At 51.1% G+C, this 6,458-nt stretch overlaps 1 pseudogene; it reads right to left on the bottom strand.

Annotated features, from left to right (window-relative positions):
* Positions 1 to 1,211: 1,211 nt before the first annotated feature.
* LOC129485374 (exonuclease GOR-like) lies at positions 1,212 to 3,176 on the bottom strand (annotated as a pseudogene).
* Between the last annotated feature and the right edge of the window lie 3,282 nt (positions 3,177 to 6,458).

Here is a 6,458-nt window from a genome sequence, read left to right as displayed (position 1 = left end):
TTAGAGATCTACTGAGCGGCACGGCGACTACAGTGAATAACTAAGTATTGTCTACTTGAAAATAGATGTGGGAGTAGATTTTAAACGTATTCTCATCACAATAAAATCAGGATGCGAGGAAACGAGTGTGTTAGTTAGCTTGATTTGGTCATTCCACAGTGTATACATATATGAAGCCTCACGCTGTACACCACAAATATATATAATTTTCACTGGTCTATTTAAAATGGAAACTTAAATACATTATAAAACTTAAATGATATAACATACAACAAAAAAGACTTTTATTTGTTAAATCTCCACAGAAGGAGTCTAAGTCATAAAGGAAAATAAACTTCGAGGAGTGGTAAAATCAATCAGAAACGTCCCACTTCAGTGCTTCCCGAAACGTGTCTGACAGAGTGGACATCCAGTTGTTCACTAACTCCTTGCTCTGGACAGTTAGTGTGTGTGTATATATGGGTGTGTGGGCTTATAAACACAAAGTAAATTAATGGTAATGAAAGCATTCTGATTCTCAGTTTAATTTAGTTATGTATACAGACACACCCCCCAGCCCCCCACACGCACATTTATCAAATCAGCCACTCCACCAAAACTAGCTACTTAGTGTGTCATCTCTCAATGCAGACTCAAAAGAGAAACGTGAATTTAGAGAGGCATGATGGTTCGTTCTCTCTTGGATTCCAGTTGTAAGTTGACTGACTGATTGAGACATTGTAGTTGATTGGTCTGGGTGGAAGAATCCACTTGGACACTTAATTGAAAACCTACTATGTGCCATCGTTTTAAGGCTGTCCGTGTGTTGCTTCGTTCATTCCTCACCATGACCTCCTGATCACACTCTGGAGATCAAAAACCAGAAGCGCGCAGAAGCTATTTGTCCAGTGTTACAAAGCTTCTAAGTGGTGGAATTGGAATGTGAACTCAGATGTGTAATTCTAGAGCCTAAGTGTTTCACCCACCTCACTGTGGTGGCTCTACCGAAAAACAGCTAAGCGCTCATGGAGAAGCTGAGGACTTTCAGCTTTGCTTTTAAATGTTTTTAATTTTCAATGTTTAAATTCATACCAAGATTGATTGGGCGCCAGCCCCGGGTGTAGGGGAAAAATCGGGTGGGGGAGGGGGGTTCAGAAAGTCCCACAGAAGGGGAAGATGCCCAGGAGAGAAGACTGTCAGGAGGCTGTTGTGTCAGGGGGCTCGACTTTTTCTCAGAGGCCATGGAGGTTCAGGTGGGCTAAGGGAGGTGAGTGGTAGAAGGCCAAAGGTCTGGGAGGGACGGAGGGATGGGGACAGGCGCGAGGGGCCGCGGCAAGGACTCGGGGGACTGGGAGTGGGGGCTCGGGCCTCGGGGAGCCCATTGGTGGAAGGACAGATGTCCGGGAGGGGCAGAGGGATGGGGACAGGGGCGACGGCCGGGGGCAGGCACTCCGGGGGCCTGGGAGTCGGGGGTCGGGGTTCGTCTGGGCTTTTGGCCCTGTCCTACCGCCGGCTGCTTCCGTTTCTTTCGCTTTGCGGCGAGGTGGACAGGTTTAGATCTCAGGATTGAGGGCGGTTTTGGAAGCGGCCTGGGGCTAAGGACAGGCCAGGGCGGCGGGAGAGGCGGTCCGGTTGCATCGCTGGATCTGGGGGCGCTGTCGGAGCTTCCACATCACCAGCTGCATGCAGGCGTTTGCGTCCTCGATGGAGTTGTGTCCGTCCTGGCTGTCCTGGATGATGTGTCCCAGGTAGTCGGCCGCGAGATTCCTGAGGGAGCGCTTGTAGGGGAAACCCAGGTAGTGCGGGAAGAGCACGGCCGTGTCCACCACGGTGCTGTGGATGAGCTTCAGGGCCAGCAGATCGCTCTCCAGGCTGTGCCCGATGAGGATGGTTTGGGCGCTGAAAAAGCTCAGCAGGATGGCTTGGACTTTGGGCAACGTGATGTTCGTGTTGGCGACGTCGGCCCTGGTCACTCTGGAAAACCTGGTTTTGTAGTCCACGATCTCGTTGTCGGGCTTGACGAAGGTGTCGTACACCACTCGCATGTCAGCGTCCACCACAGTGACGCGGGTCAGCTCCAGGCCGTGTGTGGTGTAGCACATCTCACAGTCCAAGGCGTAGATCCCTGGATAAGCGTCTCTGGAACACTCTTTCTCCAAGGTCTTCACGAAGCCATCGAGGCTGTCCTTGCGGCCGTCCCCCACGTGCTGCTTTGCCACCTGGCAGCCCACGGAGCCAGGAGCCGCTGCACAGCAGGTGTACTGGCTAACCCGGCCTCCAGCCACTTGGCTCGAGCGGACCCGCCCCCAGTGATAATAACACAACTGGTCGCGTACACAGTGGCCGGAGGAGGACACCAGGTACTCAGTGCTACAACGGCAGCAGACCCTGCAGGACGAGTCGCCGGGCCCCTTCCCCTGGCCAGTAAAGAGGACTGCGCCTCCGGGCTGCTTGGGGTGCGGGAAGGGGTAGTCGTTCTCCTTGAGCTGGTCCTGGGTGAGCAGGAACTCCTGGAGGTGGCTGTACAGGGCGGCCCAGCTGAGGCCGGGCGTGGAGCTGGGGGTCAGGCCCTTCAGACTCTTGAGGGTGTTCAGGATCACATTGAGGTACACCTTCTTGTTGGGGCTGCAGTCCTAGGCCGCCTTCTCCTCGTTCAGCGCCTTCTCCTCGGCCTCCTGCTTGGAGTCGCAGAACTTGAGACACTCTTTGGTGAATAGTTGGAGATAGCCTCGGCGGATGACGGTGGGGACTTGGCACCCCGAACTTCGGAGGATAATGGGTTTCTCCAAACGAGCTAAGGATGGACGACGGATGATCCGCTTAGAGCTGATGGTGGTGGAGGTCTTGTCTGCCATCCCCGACCTGTTGCGCCCCTTCCGTGGCTGTCTGCCGACCTTGGAGCCATTGGAGCGTTGGCTTCTGCTGGCCACCCGGGTTCTCTTGGCATCTGTGGCACCAGTGGCCAAGCAAGGGCTGTGAGAGTGGGCGATCCTCTTCCTCTCCCTGGGGGCTGAGATGCAGACTGCGTAGGGTCTCTCTGCCAGCTTTGGGTCGGCTGGCAGGCAGCAGGCCGATCCCCACTGTGCAGGGAAGCACCAAGCCTCCGTCACCATCTCGGGCCACGCAGGGGGCACAGCGGGACAAGTATTCTCGGGCTCCGTCTGGATCCCCACAGATGATGAGGCCTGCTTGTACATATGGGGCACTCAGAGCCTGAAGCTCTGGGCAGGCTGATGACAGGGCATTGGGAATTCTTTAGCCCCGAGGGCCGCCTCCTCGACCGCCTTCTTCGCTTCTGGATAGCCAGGGGGGAACCAGCAGGGAGATGTGGCTAGCAACATCTCACTGCCTTCGGGGGCACCTGCGTGGCTCTGCTCCTCTCCCAACTGGCAGCTTCAGTGAGTGCCGCAGCGGATGTGCACCGCCTTTATATACGCACAGGCCTCTTCTGTGAGAGAGGGTGGGACTTGTCCTTCATTACGTTGCTACTTCCATCCAATCACACTGAACCTCATCTTCCACCAGACTCCAGCTTCCGGGGGGGCTCAGTGTCTGCTAATGTAAGCAACCCGAACTCCTGGTTGCTAACCTTGGAGCTAGCTTGCTTTTCCTTAGGTGATTAGCTGTCCCTGCTCAGCAGTACCATAATGGCTTGTGGAAGTGAGACACATAGCCACACATTGAGTTTCAGGGAGGTTGGTCAACTTGCTCGGGCCCACACAGCACCCCCACGGAGCCGGGACTGGGCCAGCCTTCTGCTGCTGCCTGCTAGTGGGCAGGATCTGTCTGGGCTTGCCTTTCCCTGCTCTGTGCACTCCTCCACCGTGGGCAGCTTGAGGACAGGAAGCGGACCGCAACCACTTCTCTCCCAGGACGTTGGCAACGTTCAACACACGGGGTCTTCAAAAACTTCATAGAAAATGTACATGCTGAAAATCAATGCATGGATTTCAATTTGTTTGCAGTAAAATTAACTTGTACTAACTTGTTTGAACCTTCCTGAACTAGATCTAGACTGAGGCACTAAGAAGGATGAGACATCGGTTGAAAAGGGCTCCTATCAGAGCAACGTGAATTCCGCTAAAATTGCAGCAAGAACAAACATCAAATATATGGTGAACTCGGGCGGAATAACAAAGAAGTCACTGAGGTTTTAGGAAAAGCTTATAAGGACGCTGCCCCAAAGGAATCAGCCGTTGACCAATGTATAGCTTGTTTTAACAGGAGATGAGAAGATACGAAAGGTGAATCCTGCAGTGGCTACGAAAAGCAAATGCTGTTGAAACCATTGTGCACAGATCAGCTGTACTCACGAGCAGAGTTTCAGTGGAAATTTTAAACAGGTGGGATCACGATCCTGTCTAAAATGCAAACGAAAAATGCGAACATCAGCTGGGCATGATGGCGGGTGACGAGAATCCCCGCAACTCCGATGCTGAGGTAGGGGAACTGAACCCAGGAGTCAGAGGTTGCAGTGAGCCGAGATGGCGCCACTGCACTCCAGCCTGGGGGGCAGAGCGAGACTCTGGAGCAGAAGAGGCCCTCTGGCTTGGAGAGTGTTCCGCTTTTCTGCTCTGACTCCTCCCCATCTTTGCGGTTTTCCCTACCTTTGCTCATTGATGCTGGTGACCTGCCCATGGGGTTATGGAGTGTATGTCCTTTTAGCTGATGCTGATGCTGTTCCTTTCTGTTTATTAGTTTTACTTCTAAGAGTCAGGTCCCTCAGCTGCAGATCTTTTGGAGTTTGCTGGAGGTGCATTCCAGACCCTGTTTGCCTAGGTTGGTGGGAGTGTAAACTAGTTCAAACATGGTGGAAGACATTGTGGCCATTCCTCAAGGATCTAGAACTAGACATACCATTTGACCCAGCGTCCCCATTACCGGGTATACACCCGAAGGCTTATAAATCATGCTAGTGTAAAGACACATGCACACGTATGTTTATGGCAGCACTATTCAGAAGGCAATGACTTGGAACCCAACCCAATTGTCCATCGACGATGATAGACTACATTAAGGAAATGTGGCACATAAACACCATGGATTTCTATGCAGCCACCAAAAAGGATAAGTTCATGTCCTTTGCAGGGACATGGGTGGAGCTGGAAACCATCATTCTGAGCAAACTGTCACAAGGACAGAAAACCAAACACCCCGTGTTCTCACTCGTAGGTGGGAATTGAACAATGAGAACACTCGGACACAGGGTGGGGAACGTTACACACTGGGGCCTGTCACGGGGTGGAGGGTGGGGTCAGGGATAGCATTGGCAGAAATACCTAACTTAAATGATGAGATGTTGGGTGCAGCAGGTCAGCATGGAACATGGATACCTATGGAAGAAGCGAGCTCTTTGGGCACACGCACCCTACAGCTTAAGGTATAATAAAAAATACTAGTGGGGAAATAATTTTTTGTATATTTGATTTAGGTTCTTTTGGGCAGTTTACTTAGACACATTATGCAACCTTGAGATGCCTCAATACAAGGACATAAAGGTTTCCGTGACAATTGACATATATCAATACCTATTTCAAATACGAATTTTATCAATTCAAAGCTGCCTCAAAATACCACACTTTTGTCAGAATTGGGAAGAGTGTTTCTGAAAAATGTAGTGATTTATATAGTGCCTCACTTACATTTTCATTACATTTCTATGACTACTACAGATGTTTCACTTCTCTTGGGTGCTGTAAAACTATTCTCTTCTGAGTACATTGCTGTTTTCCTGATGTTTACCTAATTGCCTCTTAAGGCCTACAACCCAACTAATTCGTCCAGTCTCTCACTACAAACCAGTGTTGCAAATTAAAACCACAATGAGGCCCAGCGCGCAGTGGCTCACACCTGTAAAGCCAGTACACTGGGAGGCCAAGCATGGCTGATCATTTGAGGTCAGGAGTTCAAGACCAGCCTGGCCAACATGTTTTAACCCCATCTGTACTAGAGACACACAGTTAGCTGGGCATGGTAATTCTGCCTCTTTATCTCAGCTGAGGTAGGAGAATCACTTGAACCCGGGAGGCATGTTCTGCCTTTCTGATCTCAGCTGACGCAGGAGACTCACTTGAACCTGGGAGGCCGGGGATCTAGTGAGCTGATATCAAGTCACTGCACCCCAACCTGTGCAACAAGAGCGAAACGCTGTCTCAAAACAAAGCAAAACGACAACACTAAAACTGTTATATATACCCTATAGAATACTATGAAGCCTCAAAAAGGAAAGAAATCATATCTTTTGCAACATGAATGAGTCTACAGGATGTTACAGTGAGTGAAATAAAGCAATGGCCAGGCATGGTGGCTCGTGACTGTAATCCCAGCACTTTGGGGGTGCAAGGCAGGTGGAGCACTTGAGCCCAGGAGTTGGAGAACAAACTGGGCGACGTGGTGAAACCCCATCTCTACAAAAAAAATACAAACATTAGACAGGTGTGGTGTTGGACGCCTGTAGTCCTAGCTACTCAGGAGACTCA

The sequence above is a fragment of the Symphalangus syndactylus genome, chromosome 6, assembly GCF_028878055.3.
Source record: "Symphalangus syndactylus isolate Jambi chromosome 6, NHGRI_mSymSyn1-v2.1_pri, whole genome shotgun sequence".
Lineage (NCBI taxonomy): Eukaryota > Metazoa > Chordata > Mammalia > Primates > Hylobatidae > Symphalangus > Symphalangus syndactylus.
The sequence above is the reverse complement of the archived record's forward strand: the minus strand, read 5'-3'. Positions and strand labels throughout refer to the sequence as shown.